Consider the following 15,441-nt stretch of genomic DNA (forward strand, 5'->3'; position numbering starts at 1 on the left):
GTATAACAGCAGTTATGGAAAAAGAATGGAGATGAATTGAAGGAAATGCAGAGAAAATAATAAGCACATAAATAAATACGTAACAGTCGATATGAATAATGATTCTACAACGTACTACAACAAACTTCAAGAAGGAATTATTAGAAAAGTGTCAACTTGTAGGTATTAAAAACGTGTAAAGTTTTAGAAAATCAAGTTTTGATGATGATTTTTAATAACCATAACTGCTGAAAAAAATATATATCGTTTTTAATTTATTAGGCCATTATTTTTTGCGAAACCATTTATAAATAAAAACAGAACTGTAATGTGTGCCAATATTATATATATAATATATATATATATATATATATATATATATATATATATATATATATATATATATATATATATATATATATATATATATATATATATATATATATATATACCTGGGTTCGATTCTGATGTGAGTTAGAATTTATTTCTGTTCCACGCGTGATTGTGTATTGATTATATATATATATATATATATATATATATATATATATATATATATATATATATATATATATATATATATATATATATATATATATATATATATATATATATAATTATACATATACATATAATATATATATTATATATATATATATATATATATATATATATATATATATATATATATATTTTATATATACAGTATATATATGTATATATATATATATATATATATATATATATATATATATATATAAATATATATATATATAATGTATGTATTGTATGTGTGTGTTTATATATATATATATATATATATATATATATATATATATATATATATATATATATATATATATATATATATATATATATATGTATATATATATATATATATATATATATATATATATATATATATATATATATATATATATATATATATATATATATGTGTAGAATCTACTGGTCACTTTTACCAGACACATATGTAATTCTAATAGCCACAATGGCCTCTTAACTTCTCGAATTCTTCGCTTTTTTTGGATATGCTCGTAACTACTAAGCCGTGACATCCAAACACCACGGCTTCGTAGTTACAAGCATATCCAAAAAAAGCAAGAAGAATCGAGAAGTTAAGAGGGCATTGTAAATATTAGAATTATATATATATATATATATATATATATATATATATATATATATATATATATATATATATATATATATATATATATATATATATATATATATATATATATATATATATATATATATATATATATATATATATATATATATATATATATATATATATGTAGAATCTGCTGGTCACTTTTTACCAGATACATATGTAATATTAATAGCCACAGCGCCCTCTTAACTTTTCGTATTCTTCGCGTTTTCATGGATACGCTTGTCACTACAAAGCCTTAAGATCCAAGTGCAAGAAATAGAAGTGGTTCAGATGTCCGGTAGCGGGGGTCAGGTAGACAATATGACTTCGTTGTGATTATGGTGACGCGGGTTCGTTTCCTGCTATCAGACATCTCAACCACTTCTATTTCTTGCACTTGGATATTAAGGCTTTGTAGTGACAAGCGTATGCAAAAAGGCGCGGAGAATTCGAGAAGTTAAGAGGGTATCGTGGCTATTACAATTACATATATATATATATATATATATATATATATATATATATATATATATATATATATATATATATATATATATATATTTATATATATTTATATATTTATATATATATATATATATATATATATATATATATATATATATATATATATATATATATATATATATATATATATAATTTCTGACTCACGTCAGGATCGAACCCAGGTCTTTCAGGTGGAAGGCAAGGGCGCTATCCACTTGTATGGCCTGGTGGATAAGGCCCTTGCCTTCCACCTGAAAGACTTAGGTTCGATCCCGACGTAAGTCAGAAATTTATTTCTGTTCCACACGTGATTGTGTTGATTATTTCTATATATATATATATATATATATATATATATATATATATATATATATATATATATATATATATATATATATATATATATATATATATGTGTGTATGCATATTCATTTATTTATTTATTCATTTATTTATTTATAAGTACCATATATTGGTGAGAAAGTTTAAATTTAAACATTTTAATACCCTTGAAATTTCGGTGATGACTGTGACAGTTTTCCAGTACCTGAAGTAAAATACCCCTGGTACTGGTCATTGTTAAAAGTTTATGAGGATTTATCTGAGAGTGCAATCGCCATCGAAACATAAACTTATTATTGAATGGCAATATAAACGAACTACGACATATTACATTAATACCACCATTCATTTATATATGGGAATCTTCTGAGACAAGGCTACTTGAAAGGGTGAATTAAAGTGTTGTAAATACAGTATAGCTTGAATTTAAAGGTAACACCAATTAATGCCAAAATATTATTTCCAGTGTACACCAAATCAAAAATTGTGAGCACGATGTGGAACTGGCTAATTTATATTCGCTTAGTTTCTAAGAAGTCCGTCGCCATCCAACTTTGATTTTGTAGGTAACTAATTTGTTCAAAAAAAAAAAAAAAAAAAAAAAAATATATATATATATATATATATATATATATATATATATATATATATATATATATTATATATATATATATATATATATATATATATATATATATATATACTGTATATGAGAGGAAGTAGCAAGGACAAGCTTTTTCATTTTCGCACTATAATACTTTGTCATTGAGACAAGCAGTCACGTTGTAAGTGTCAATGGAATCAACAAAGATACCTGAAAGCTACTTCTCGGAATACCAAAATATAATGGAAAACACACCCGTAAAACAAGCATCGTAAAGAGCATATCTCAGGTGGGTGTGGCTTAATACTAGAAAATAAATAAGTGAATTGCCTGATGGTCATATAACCTGACGAGCTAAGTTTCACACGTTTGTATATAAAACAAAACTTTGTTGTGCACTTAGCCAAGTTGAAGGCATAGGTGATGTCCAGCTGATAAATGTCAAGATGGCTATCTCTGCCAAGGATGTCTTAGATATAAGAGCTAGATGTAAAAGGGGCTGGAAATAACTAGCCTTTTATGTGATCATGTTAGTTTTCGTAAAGTATATGTATTGATTCAAGTTATTTAAACTAAGGTACTAAAGTTAAATTTTCACCAGCCTGAAAGAACACAAAAGGAGTGGATATTAGTCCGTGGTTAGTATAAATAAAAACTCATAAAACTCTTCGGACCTGACCCATATTATATAGTTGAGATGATAATTGAAACGGTAACGCGAAAAAGGAAACAAAAATGTACCGGTTTTTAGAAAATAAGAATAACTCCAAATAACTTTTCTTGCCTTTAATGGACTTCTTAATAATTATTTTGGATCCCATATGCAGAAACTCTGAAGCGGCATCTTAGCCCAAAATGAAGCCATCGATCCAAAAAGAAAATAAGCATAACTAAAATGAATAGTGCAATCCCATTTCAATCAAAAGAATAATCCAAAATTTTACTGTATTTTCAGCTTATGAATATGAATATGAAAATGGTAGATATGATTACATTCACTGTGAGGTGGGGGTGGGGTATGTGGTCTTTGATTTCAGTATTATAAAAGCGAATAAGAGAATTAGATGAAAGGCTTATTTTGGATCAAATTAAAAAGTAAACTAATTTGAATTTTGCTTCATCACTGAATTTAAGGTGGTTACGATTCGCTATGAATTATGACAAACTTGATATAAAATAACTTCATTTGTGCATTTAGCCATTAATTAAATTACCAAACAGAGTTCTATGCTTCGTGAGTTTTATCCAGAGATATTAAATATATTCTTTATTAAATTTAGAGATAAATGGTTTACATTTCGACAAGTTCGTGATTTTAGAATTTTCTTTGATGGCTCATCATGTGTAAACCTACTTCTTAAATTCCAAGCAAAATATGAAAAAATAAAACTGTCGATTCGCATACAGCACATTCGTTCCTTTAATTTAGATATGCATTTGTTTTGTATTAACAGAAGTTTGATATGAAGACCAAGTATTTGTGTTTACTTTGTTTTTATTTCATTAATCTAATGTTTATGCGCCTTTATTCTTTCAAGAGCAACATATCATTTTACGAAGAATTCAGTTCTGTGGATGACCAGATTTATACATTAACTTACAGTCGAATATTGTTATGTTTTATCAGATTACATTGTTAACTGCTATCTGCTTCCATTTATTTGCAAGCAGAGAAGTATCGTACATTTTTTTTTATCTTGATCTTCAGTGGAAAACTTCGTCTCTTGTCTAGATTTGTTTAATCTAACCTATCTTTCTAATATAACGGATCTGGTTGTGGTAAGTGGATGGATTCTTAAGCTTCCTGCTGTTCGAGAACCTTCAGACTTACTTTTGCAAGATTACTTGTAGTGGACTGAATTTGCCCAAGGGCTGAAACAGTTTCTCTATCGTGTATTTGCCAGTTACATTAAAATTAAGATTTATGGCAAGGAAAAAAAGTGTTTTTCAATTATCAGTACAAGCATAAGAGAGTGCTTTGTATGAAAGGATACTTGAAGCAGTCAGCAGGAAGAAGTATAATGGGAACTGTCTTCTGAGCTACTGGAAAAAAGTTTTTTGCCATGGCATCGGTGGATATGCTTGTAAAATCCAAGAATCTTGGATGCGTTTTCCAAATTCTGAATGGATTAAACTTATATCCTTTTTTTATTAAAAATAAAAAGCACATAAAAACCACTGATATAGCAGGAGTGGCCTCCTAGGAATGTTCTTCGAAGTGTTAAAATCCACTGAAAAAAAGGGAATTGATCATTATAGATAGGTGTTTGCATTTATCTGTATTTTTATTTTAATACTTATGAAAGACAGGAAATCCCTAATCGCTCGACCTCTTCCCCGTCCCGTCCACTCTTATCATCCTTTTCCAACAAAACGAGACCCAATTAAAGAGGTACCTGGAGCGTGTAAAGTCTATTAAACTGATGCAATGTCGCGGTGAAATTCCGGGGTCCTTGATATGGAGACCCCGAATGAAAAATTATACAAATATGAAAAGAAAATGTATATAAAAAGGAGAGGCCCGGCGAGAATATCATTGTTATGCGTTTATGCATATTGTAATGTGAAAACAGTTAAATGTCAAGTATTATGGTTATGTAACCTCTGCATTCAAAGGTTGTATTATAAAGAAAACAAGTGATATCAGTATTTCGTAAGGTATGCAAGTGCTCCTGCGTGAACAATTTATAATTGTGCACGTATGGAGAAATAGTCTAATCAATAAGGAAAGTATGGAGAACCTGGAGATTTGATTTTGTTATTTTATTAAATGTTGAGATGAAAAAATATTCTGATTGTCAAATTTATAATTTAACTGATAAATCAAGTAGTAAATTTATTGTAACGTTATAAGCTACGTTATAAACCTACCTAGAAGGCTCACTAGGTAGGCGTTGAATTTCATGTACAACTCCGAACCATTTCTCTCTCCCATGCAACCACTCCCCAGCTTCCATAATATTAAGTCCCTTCCTTTCTAAAAGTTCATCCAATGCATTTGTGAAGTATTCTTTAGTTCATTCTAGTATCCATCATTCTCTCTCTCTCCTTGAAAACACTCACGCTAATCTTTCCATCTATGCTAACCTTTTTACTTTACTTACTTTTTATTTGTCCCCTTTCATTTGTACTTACTGGTCATAAACTGCACAGACAATCCATTCCAAATGCTTCAAACTTTTTTGCTCTAATTAGCATTCATCATCAATATTTTACTTCCATAATGGAGTTATGATTCAGTATTCCTGTCATTTATTCCACACTGGTTTCCATAGATATTCCAGTATTCTTCCAAAAGTTTCGCATGCATCCTAGTGTCGTTCTTATCTCCTCTATTTCGTTACGCACCTCCCTTCTCTCATTCCATCATTCTTGGCTTTATTTAATCCCAGATACCTGCACGACTCAATTTTTTAAAGTCTTCCACAATCCATACCTACATTGATATTCTACATGTTCCTAACTTTTAGCTACCTATATCAAGTTATTTTCAACTTTTTCTTCATGCTATCATTTTCAAACTCATTACTTTTTAAAGTTTCTCTTCAGTATTCATAATTAACACCTTAGCATTGGGAAAAAATAAAAATTATATTCTGGATTTCATGTCTCAAGTCTCTTGCTCACCATCAGCTAATAAATAAGTGCATGGCAAAGTCTTCAGCACTTTTAAAACAAAACATTCAGCATTTTGCCTGCATGTTCTTTTAACGCCTATTGTAAAAACTTATATGAAAGTAGTTTTGTTTGTACCATGCAACCTCGCCAGCTTCCACATTCCATCTGTTATTTCTATCTCAAAGTATTTTGAGATAGTTGGGCCTTGTGAAAACAATTGACGATGACAGTCTGGCGAAAACTGTACAATAAAGAAGTGTGAGGGGAAGCCAAAAAGGGATATCTAGAAACGGATGGGTAGATGCAAAGAAAGAGCTATTGGAAAGGGAGAGCCTTATCACCCATGAAGCGCTCGAACAAGTGTAAGATAAAGGTGAATGGTGCAGGGTATGTAGGGAGATTTTGTGTTCGGATGCTGAACCTTCTGTGTTGGTTCATCCACGATTTCGCGGTTAAGTGATGGAAATATCAGTGACTGTTGTGTTTTTTCTCTGAATTCATCTTTGTTATGGATAATGGGCTGATGTAAAAACACACACACACACATTAGTTAAAAGTTAAAGTCGTCCTGGGTTTCTGAAATATATATATTTTATATATATATATATATATATATATATATATATATATATATATATATATATATATATATATATATATATATATGTGTGTGTGTGTGTGTGTGTGTGTGTGTATGTATGTATGTATTTTTGTCACTAACAAACGCGTTACCTTTTTTATGTTAAAAAATATTTAGCCCTAAATATTGTTTAATATCGAATTGACCCTACCTTGGGAATAACTTATGCCCAAGGGGAATTATGATTGATAAGTGTGTTTGCACCGTCCAAGATTCAAACCATGGTCTGTTTAGAAACAGCGATAGACGGTGACTTTGACCACCGGTTATCAAGAGAGATATAAGTTGATTTAGCCTCAGCTGTGCATATGCCTGTCGAATGAAGGTTCTGTATTCTGAATCGATACCACCCCACCTCCACTATAGTAGCTGACTTATAATTCGCAACACTTGGGTAACTATGACTTTTTGTCACCTATGCACATGTGAATTTTTATATTCATACACATAAAGCAAATCTCGTTTAATATTCAATTCACTCTGCCTTGGGAACACTTGCACTCAAGGGGAATTATTATTAATCAATGTTTCTTCCCTGACGAGATTTGAATTGTTGCCTGGTTTAGCGGTTGGAATTCTACCAGGGACGAAGTATTTATCAACTGTAATACCCTTTGAATTTGAGTTTTTTTTTTTTTTTCAAAAATAGAGTAAAGTGGATATTAAACGGCGTTTGGGATTAATATTTGTAAACGTTAAAAGGCCACACTTGTATAAGTGTGACAAAATTAACAGTTAGCTACGTGTAACAAATCTTATAGATCAGCTATCATGGTGGAGATGAGATGTTATCGAGTCTAAATACCGAATCTGAATTTCGTGGGCATATGTACAGCAGAGTCGATATCAACTTATATCTCTCTTGATACCCGGTTGGTCAAAGTTACTGCTATTCTTTGTCTCTAAACCAGGCAAAGGTTGGCCTTCTTGCCGGGGACAAAGCACTTATTACTTATAATCCCCTTTAGGTGTAAGTTACTCTCAGGGTATAGCGAGGTGGGTATAGACGATATTTTTGGCCTAATATTTGTGGGCGTAAAGTCATGTGTTTACAAGTGACAAAATACATATACGTACACACACATCCATACATACACATAGCGCTCGCACACACATACATATATAATATATGTGTGTGTGTGTGTGTGTGTTTGAGTGTATGCATGTAAACAAACTGTCAGGCACTTGAAAGGACAGAACCTCTGACCCTAGGACAAATCAGTACTGTAAGTTTCGTTTTTATCTTCAAAGCCAGCATTTTAAATACGAAAAATCGAGGTGTTAAAATAGTTCATGATCAGTTTTGTGTTGTGAAAAAAACAATCGATGTTTTTAGAATTGTGTGTTTGTGTGTGTGTGTGTGTGTGTGTGAGAGAGAGAGAGAGAGAGAGAGAGAGAGAGAGAGAGAGAGAGAGAGAGAGAGAGAGAGAGAGAGACTAGGAGTCGTTGTGAACCACACCTGAAGTTGACTTTTTATCATAAGTGAAATATTGCAGCCGTTCGAAGCCATTCTCTAAACAAGACAAGACAGAAAAAGCTATATAACCAAAATTCTTCTCGCGAGAAAAAAAAATTTTACCCCTCCCAGGAGAAATGATGAAAGGAAAGTAATTTCAGTCCGTTGGTAGAAATTCCATTTCTACTGTCGAACCTCATAAAATCACCACGTTTGCCTTTACAATTTAGGTGCCACTGATATCCAAAGTTGTGAAATTAATTTTACACAAAGATTCTCTCTAGTTGTTAAGTAAAGATATAGGTAGAGGGTTTGTATAATGGTGAATTGCCCTTACGGATAGCACTGCCGGATGGTTCCATTAAAAGGGTAAGGGTCGTTTTTTATTATAGCATAGTATCGCTTGTGGAAATTAGGAGAGGTATATTGAGTCTTAAGATTATTTACACTTTAATTTACAACTTTGTAGGTATGATGCTTTCACCCTATTTCTTGTTTTCTCTTCCTTAATTTTGTCTGGCTATTTAAGTCATTATTGATCTTGCGTAAATTTTATTCCTCTAGTTATTTATCTGATTAAACATGCAAGCTGAACTATCATTATTCCACTGAAATAGAACTTAAATTTTATTCGATTCCACTTCAATAAAAGGTCAATTTATTTTAATAAATCTTACTAGTAACGCCAAGAAATTTTTATGTTTATTTCCTTGAAACATATTTTCGGCAATGTCTGCATTGTCACTCACCTAGTATTTAGTAGCCACTCATAATAAAACTGACTTTCCCCCCTAGTGTTTTTATATATACATTTTTTCCGGCGTACACGTTTGGAACTCACACAAGTATGTCTTCATTTCTGTAATAAATATATATATATATATATATATATATATATATATATATATATATATATATATATATATATATATATATATATATATATATATATTTTTATATATATATACATTTTTCAACATTTACACGTTTGGAACTCACACAAGTATGTCTTCATTTCTGTAATAAATATATATATATATATATACATATATATATATATATATATATATATATATATATATATATATATATATATATATATATACATATATATATATATATATATATATATATATATATATATATATATTATATACATATATATGTATTTATACACACGCTATATACACACACACATATATATATATATATATATATATATATATATATATATATATATATATATATATATATATATATATATATATATATATATATATATATATATATATATATATATATATATATATATATATATATATATATATATATATATATATATAACTCAGGATGAAGGGCAAAGGTAGGTTGCCCACAAGAAAGTTTGTTTTGCCGACATTTCACGCCACGAGATGCATTTTCAAGGCTGGACAGTTACACAGATTATATATAACTAATTTAAGCATAGAACCATTCCCAAATTTATGGTACACCCATGATCATAGATGATTTTAGAATTACAGGATCTGCTCACAAGGACTAAGAGTTGGATGGTGTTGGAGTGTCTCATTATAAAATAAAATGTAACTTCTGTAAATACCCAGTCTTCCTCCACTCAACTGTTCATAGCCTAATTACCTGTTTGTTTGTATTCCGCGATCGCTATAGAAATCTTTCATATGTTTACTTTCACGCTTTCTCTTTCAGTCACTTTTCAACACTTGCTTTAGTTGGTAAGTTTTCCCTTTTATCTCGGATGTTTGTAAATTTTGTAAATTTTAGAAAATTTTTTCTAGTATATATATAAGTGCCTTTTTTTTTTTAATTATCATTGTGTAATTTTCCAGCTTGGAAAGTCTGTTAAAGCGGGCCATAGACGATCCAATATGCTTGTCCAGCATCATGCATCGCTACACATTCGTCAAGCACACCATATCAAGCCTCATTTGTTGTGTGTACTCTTGGGGGACGAACATGAGCAAGAAGCTCGCTTGCGCTGCCATAATTATCGCTTTAGAAGGCGACACTGTAAAAGTGAAAAGAACAAGAAAGGCGTGGATGAAGGAGTGGTTCGAGAAAAGGCCAACGTTTTCCCACGAGACACTGTTAAAGGAACTTGTGATGTCATCACCCGAGGATTATAAAAGTTTTTTAAGGATGGTTAATGAAACTTTCTTCGAGTTATTGGGATTAGTAACACCATACATTGTAAAACAGGATACCAATATGAGAGATGCCATACCGCCATGTCAGAGATTTCAAGTACTCTGCGGTTCCTTGCCATAGGCCAAACTTTTGAAGACTTGAAATTTACTCCCCGCATATCTGCACAGAGCCTTGGCAAAATGATACTGGAGACATGTAGTGCAATAATGATAAAGATGCTCAAAGACAACATTAAGGTAAGAATTCATTTGGTTTGCAAATTTTACTTTTTCTCTCTTGCATTCAGTAAAAGTACATTATTTATATTTTGCATAATACATACAGTATATAGATATAAACATTTGTGCATAATACATATATATATATATATATATAAACATATTATATATATAATAAATATATATATATATATATATATATATATATATATATATATATATATATATATATATATATATATATATATATATATATATATATATATATATACAACTTTGGTCTAGTATAAGGCAGAAATGGAACACGTGAAATTTTTATAATGTTATTTAATAGACTTGTGGTAGATGAAAAGATATTTTTTTTAGATAATAAAAATTGCAAGACGAATCTGAAATGTAACATAACTCTGCTCATTGTACCCCCTTTAGTCAATATTTCCTTCACAGGAAAATAACAGATAATATGTTCCTCTCATTTGTGGCCTAAATATGAAAAGAAAAATTATTTTGATGATAATAGAAGACGACATAGGCTACATGTAACAACACTGCTTGCCATGTAACAAAGTAAATATGAAATTCGTATTCAGAAACATCTACAGTAATTCATTAAGGTGTAATCTTTTCATGAAACAGTAATAATAGACCTATTGTTAAGAATGCTTCATCAATTTACAATCGATACTGGAGGTCGTTGAAAAGCTCCATAAAATGAACTGGTGTAGGCATGTTCCCACCAGTGGCATTTCCCCTTTGCATCACTACAGGAATAATGTTGAAGGAATTTCCTGAATGACCGTCAAAAGAAGACGTTGATGATCTGCTTTGTTGGTGGGCATTTGGCTCATTTATTTTGACTGAGTTTCTGTGAAGTGAGCCTAAGCTCCCTTCAAAGAGGATGTCATTTATCGCCTTTTTGGCTTGGTAGCTGATGGATTTTTTCTTTCATTTTTTTCTACTAATTTCCCGTAACATTCCTGCTTTAGAGTTTATTTTCATATTCGTCACTCTTTATCTTCCAAAGAGCAGGAAACTCTTTATACAGTTCAATAAACTCCCGCCAAAATTCATGTGATTCGGGAGACCCGCTCATCATGACTGTAGCTACTCAACTGAGCGTGCGTGACAAGCAACAGCACATGACGAACCTCTTGCATGAAGAAGGAAAATCAAACTCGTTTAATCTTCGTCAAGCATGCTGGATCTGCTGCCATGCGCTCACATACACACCCAAATGGCATGATCATGCATGATGCTGGACAAGCCTATTGGATCGTCTATGGCCCGCTTACATAGGAGAGACCTACCTTTGCCTCTTCGTCTTGACATGTTGGTATGGTTTGTTTCGCCTGCGATTCTTCTCTCTCTCTCTCTCTCTCTCTCTCTCTCTCTCTCTACAGTAAAATCGTGAAGTAGCTGTGGTTAAAAGACAATTATAATTTAGTTTTGCTTTATAGCAGAATATATAGAATTTTATCGTAACATCATATATATATTAAGAACTTAACAACTATTGTTATTCTATTGTATACGAATGATACTAATTCCCTCATGTAAAATCCATGAAATTTCAAAGGTACATACAAGTACACAAAAGTTATGTACATCAGGCAGATTGAATATTTCATATGTGCATTTTAGAGCACCTATGCCACAGGCATGAATTCTATTATCCTTTGTGATCAATCCTTGTGATGCATAATTCCCATCGCCAGACCTTGGAGGATTTTAGGCAATCTCCATTAGGGCTGTAATGCCATAAAGGAAGAATCTTTTTCCCATTGTTTGTAGACCTTTTGATGTTCCTTCCTTGTAGACTCCAAAGAAGAAGAAAACGTTGATAATTTTCTCTACCTTGGTTTACTGGAAATCGAAGTTGATGTATGTGGTGCGGTCTAAGCAGCTGATGACTGCAGACTTACAAAATATCCCAAATATATTTTTCTTCATTGCTGGCACACTGCACGCATTCCCTGGCTTGTTTCGACCAAAGGCTTCTTGCCCACTGTGGGAGTAGATTATGCTGATGTAGTGAATGTCCCTAGTCAATATGGGTGGGAGTCTAAAAATATGAGGGAGGAGATCTTTTCTTCTGCTCATGGATTTATCAACTCTAATGCTAACGGGTTCTTGTGTGCTTACCTATAAAGTAATTATTTTCAGTTTTTTCTTATTGTTTTTATAGGTGACATACGCGTCAGCATTGGCTGCAGAAACCATTCTATAGATGAGCAAAGCACCCAATTTTTGGGTTTTCTCGTGCGGGAGTAAGCACCAAACATTTGTTCAAAAGGATTTGCACGTCTTTTCTTGCTGTTATAATGAATGCTTTTTTTATTTTTCATTTCTGGTCTTATATTTGCAGAACACTCGTTGTCTGGGCATGCATACTAGACAGGAGAAACAGAAATTCCTACGTTTTATTAGACACGCATTGCTTTTACTTTGTGGTCATAAGAGACAAATTTAGACTAGTTTGGACCTGACTTTGTTTTATTATTTCAAGAAGGCAATATGTGGTCACTTAAACGTAATGTTTCCACATATGTCATACTTGTTGTGGTCTTCTAATCCAGTTGTCTGTTGTAACATTCTTGGATGTATTTTTTGCAAGGTTTGAATAATTCGTTGGTGATATCATGGCAAACACTTATATCAGGGGGAGGTCTGGCATTTTTTTTCCAAGTACTGGATGGCATTGAGCATATAATTTTAATTATTATCATTGCCAGATATAGACTACACTCAACTAAGTGATTTGCTAAGTGCATAAGGAATTGACACCGGCCACGAAATGCAAATAGCCCAAAATCTACGTTATTTTTACTAGTTTGTCATCCTTCCTTCCCACAAACATGAGGCAATGAAGCACACACAAAATCTTCTCTCACTCATAAACTGCAATGTACATTACAGTCTCGAGATAAAGTAACAATGAAATCTCATTCAGGGACTATTTCTGTTCTGAAATTTTATATATAAAAAAATTGGTTTTGTAAGGCAGCCAGGGAAACAGGTAGAAAGATCCGGTCAGAGTCACTAACAGAGGAAGGTATGTTCGAAAGTCAGGATTGGCTTTAAACAGAAATTTCAACATTATTCATCGTTGATATTTACGCGTATTAACTACCTAGACAGATGTTGGTCACCTTACGGTGAAGCTAAACGGTTATGGCCTCCATAAAGAAAAAATGTAAAAGACCCTTGGTTTACTCCTGTCGACGTCTTGATTAGGCTTATAGTAAAGAACAATTTGAATCGAATTCAAGTAATGGAAAATAAATATTTATGATATCTTAAAAAATGAAATGGTTGTCAAATATTCTGAAATAATTTGATCAAACATCTCTCTCTCTCTCTCTCTCTCTCTCTCTCTCTCTCTCTCTCTCTCTCTCTCTCTCTCTCTCTCTATATATATATATATATATATATATATATATATATATATATATATATATATATATATATATATATATATATATGTTTATTTATTAATAAGACTAAGAGCTTTGAGTTACACAAGGTGGCAAAATCAATTTCTTTGGTGTCTTCCAGGTTGGTAGAGATAGCGCCCCCCCCCCTCGAGAAAGTCAACCCGCACTGAAAAATTCCTTTGATCTTACCTTCAAAAGAAACTACCGCCAGTCATGTGTTTGGTTCCATTCCAAGGATATATACAGAGAATTAAGAGGTAAGCGTAAATGAAATAATTTTTTTGTTTAAAATAAAACGACTGAAACATAATGGTATATCAGTGAGAATACTCTGAAAGTAGGTTTCACTTTACTGTGGTTCTTTCCTCAAAGGATTCTCTCACATTTGTCCTCGTGTTATAATGGTAACAGAGGTAAATCTGTGTGCGTGGCCATGACTGGGACAACATTATTTTCATAAGGGAAGAGGGAAACTAATGCCCTCCTCATGGACTGTAACTGTTAGCAGTGACACCAACCGGAAATGTATGGAGTTTGTGTTGCTAATGAAGTATTAGTGATAAAGCGTCCTTTGACAATATAATTTGTGAAGAATATTGACTAAAATTAATAGTTTCAGTTAAATTAACTGATTAGAGAAAGTTCAAGGGAAATGGTCAGAATAACATGAATTTTTATAACATGAATCAGTTTTTCCGAAAATAATTTTAAATACATGAAAACAATACTCGGGTGTAAACCGCTTCCAGGGAAGTTTAAACCACTGGATTTTACTGTTGCAGAGGAACCACAATTATATTGAGTCCGTAAAGTGTAAACGGAGAAAGAATTGGTGCAAAACTGAATCTAAAATATTGATATATTGTATCTCCAAACTTTTTCATATATTTATTATTGGAATAATACAAGAAATAAAAAAAATGTTAAGGAGTTGTAGGGTCTGTGCGATGTTAAGATATGGAAGGGCAAAGGATCAAATGTGGAATTGCGAATCACTGAAGGTGTTCCATAGCTCATAACGGATAGTGCAGAGAAACTGCAATGAACAGTGAAAGAACGTGAAAAAGATGTAAGAGGCAAAAGTTGAAATTGAATATGAACCGGATTAAAGCTATGGGAGTTACTGGAAACGGGTGAAAAAGAGTAGTGAATATTATTATCGACAGTACAAAATTATAAACACCTGGACTGTACTGATATCTAGAAATAAGAGTAACAGTATGATCATAGGAGGAGAAAAAATATAATTTACTGAATAAGTAATGTAAGTGCGGTAGCAGAATTTGTCTAAGTCACTTGG

The 15,441-nt window shown here is 31.6% G+C and overlaps 2 long non-coding RNA genes across 4 annotated transcripts in view; both read left to right on the forward strand.

The window, feature by feature from the left end:
• The window catches only part of LOC136843569 (uncharacterized), a 191,079-nt gene extending 180,387 nt beyond the window's left edge, over window positions 1-10,692 (forward strand). The window contains exon 6 of the long non-coding RNA XR_010854588.1: window positions 10,171-10,692. This is a non-coding gene — a long non-coding RNA (uncharacterized lncRNA). The remainder of the gene's footprint in view (window positions 1-10,170) is intronic.
• A 3,582-nt stretch (window positions 10,693-14,274) lies between these two features.
• The window catches only part of LOC136843218 (uncharacterized), a 674,464-nt gene continuing 673,297 nt past the window's right edge, over window positions 14,275-15,441 (forward strand). For all 3 annotated transcript variants that reach the window (XR_010854485.1, XR_010854486.1, XR_010854487.1), the window contains exon 1: window positions 14,275-14,398. This is a non-coding gene — a long non-coding RNA (uncharacterized lncRNA). The remainder of the gene's footprint in view (window positions 14,399-15,441) is intronic.

The sequence above is a fragment of the Macrobrachium rosenbergii genome, chromosome 11, assembly GCF_040412425.1.
Source record: "Macrobrachium rosenbergii isolate ZJJX-2024 chromosome 11, ASM4041242v1, whole genome shotgun sequence".
Taxonomy (NCBI): domain Eukaryota; kingdom Metazoa; phylum Arthropoda; class Malacostraca; order Decapoda; family Palaemonidae; genus Macrobrachium; species Macrobrachium rosenbergii.